This window comes from Chelmon rostratus, chromosome 5, assembly GCF_017976325.1.
Source record: "Chelmon rostratus isolate fCheRos1 chromosome 5, fCheRos1.pri, whole genome shotgun sequence".
Taxonomy (NCBI): Eukaryota; Metazoa; Chordata; class Actinopteri; order Chaetodontiformes; family Chaetodontidae; genus Chelmon; species Chelmon rostratus.
In genome coordinates this window covers 15,037,228-15,040,072 of record NC_055662.1, presented here as the reverse complement: position 1 = coordinate 15,040,072, position 2,845 = coordinate 15,037,228, and positions in this window count along the sequence as shown.

Sequence of the window (2,845 nt, the reverse complement as noted above, 5' to 3'; positions counted from 1 at the left end):
GTTTCCTGTAAACCTGAAGGGACCCGCCCACAGGGAGGCAGAGTCCGCGGTTCAGGTCTCCAACTGCTGGTTTCAACCAGATGTTTTAAGCAAATTTACCCGCAACATTAATCTGTTTCAAGGCGATTTTATGTGAAGACTTTAACGTCTAAAACATTTAATCCCACTCAAAAACAATTTATGTTTTTAATTTACAGAAAATACAGATACCATTGCTACTGAAAATCCTCGGTTCTGATTGGCTGGGAGGTGTCCATTCATTCCTCACCAACCATTCACTCCCGTACTGAACTAACAAACTTCAGGTACTTGTGCTTCACTTAACTACATTTCGTGCTACTTTTTATTTCCAGTCAACTACAATTCAGAGGGAAATATTGATTTTTTTTCTCCACTACTTTTACTTGACAACCGTAGTTACTTCAGAATAATAATCAAAAATATAACCAACAAATTAATGATGCTGTATCGTTACGGGTAAAGATCAGACTTAATTGATCCCTCTGTGAAATTGATAACCTACTGAAACAGATGAAACGATATAGAACTACAATATAGAAGCAGTATATATAGTATATAAACCAGCTACAACAGTACTAAATATATTAATACATCAGTAATAAGAATTCTAAAATATACTACACATTACTCAGAAAAAATTGTACTTTTACTTTTCTACTTTCCTTATATTTTGATGCTGATACCATTGAATTTGAATGCAGGTCTTTTACTCAGATTATTATACTGAGGTACTGCTACATTTACTTAAGCAAAAGATCCGAGTTCCTCTTCCACCACTGCTGCGCAGTATAACCAAACACCTATGATGCAGGTTTCTGTGTGCAGTCATCAATTATTTTGCCAATAATAAACTCCAGGTAAGGAAAAACAACTTCTGCTGTAGTCATGAATCAAACAACTTATCACCAACAATGCCTCACAACAGTGTTCACTGGCTGCACGACAAAATTTTGAATTATTGTGCAATTAAAAATGAAGAACGCATCACTGCTCACTATATATTTGTATATATATATACACAACTGTTCAAAAGTTTGGTACAATGTGTTTGCTCATTGCGTCAGAAGGCTAATGGATGATTAGAAAACCCTTGTGCAATCATGTTAGCAATACACACACACACACACACACACACACACATATATATACTTATATATATGCATTGTGTCTTGTAAAAAGGTAATAGAATTATGGGTAAATGGTTATTTCTGGGGAATAGTCTGTTGGTTCATAAAGTAGAGTAAAAGCTTGTGCAAGCACAATTAGAGTACAAGCACAAATGATGTATTAGGTAATTATTGAGCCTATGGCTGCCATTATGTTGGGAAAGGGCATGAGACACTTATAGGCTCAGTTTTACAACATAATGGTTGGATTAACTTCCCAAAGCATTCAAGAGAGCAGAGTCACCCTCTGCTCCCATGACCTGACAACTCATCTTACTGTAAGTATTACTCCATGTCTCCCTCTTGAATTACACCTCTCTTCTTCAGTTGTGAAAGACGTTTTTTCGCTCTTACGTTTTTCAACATGGACGCTGTTTTTGTAGTACTCACATCGTGATCATATCAAAATACATTACGCACAGGGATGTTTTCGGATGCGTCCTCCGGATATTGTGTCTCAAACGGTTTGCCGATACTGTTCTGTAATGCAGATGTTGCCAGTTGCCAATTCAGTGCTGATCCAATGAGTGTTGTGGTTAGAGAGGATGCACTTCAGAATTTCCAGAGTATGGCAGTGATGTTTTTCATTTCGTCACCTGTTATTCCTGGATTGAATAGTCGAGTTCAGGTGAAAACTGATAACGCACTCTAATACAGCCCACAAACTTCATCTGTTTACTTAGATGTACAGCGTCTGACGTTTCCCTGACGTGATCTCTGGGGGTGGAAGACACACTTGATCTGATTGGAAATGTTTGTAAGAAATAAAAGGGCTTTCCTGTTTATACAAGCTGAATATGGCGCTGCTTCCTAATCTTCTCCAGTTAGGATAGCACATAATGCAGAAGGCTGGAAGTCAAGAGTAAATGCAACTCATAATGAAAGACTGTTGTTTAGCTTGGTTTTGTCATGTAAACCTAGCCTGTGGAAATGCCTTGACTGTTGTCTTCAGTAACATATTATTACACAAGTGTTTACTTTCCACTAGTTTCATCTGTTTCAATAGGTTAGCTTTTTTAGCTGTTAGCTGTTACTGGCACTGCTCCACTGCAGTTTAACTGACGTTGTTACAGTCTCCATTTTGCTGTGGCAAAATGTTTTGCTCTCCAAATGCCCTTATTGGAACATTATCTGTTGAAATTTTATCGTGATAGTTGATTTTTCACTTGTTAATAAAGTTTACCTGCAATCTCCTAACCAAGCTAGCTGTTATGCTAGCTGTCTGAGGCTAGCGTGTTACTAATACAAAAAAAGTATCTGCTAAAGCAATAGTTCGACATTTTGCGAAAAACACTTATCTGCTTTGCTGTCGAGAGTTATTTAGATACCACTCTGATATCTGTCTGCTAAAACGTAAACAAAACGCCAGCAGTTGGTCATCTTAGCTTAGCATTAAGTCTTGGAGCGGGTGCTCGTCTCTGTCCGCAGGTTAGAAACTCTGCGCACCAGCACCTAAAATCTCACTAAATAACATGTTATAGCTTGTTTGTTTAATCCGTAAAAAAACAAAACAAAGGTTTTATGGCCGGTTATGTGGCAGACTGTCTCCACACTGCAGTTTTTGTATGGATTAAACAAACACGATAACGTGACCGGTGAGCTGAGGTGCAGGGAAGAGGGTTTTGCTTCGTTTGGACAGAGCCAGGCTTGTTCTTTCC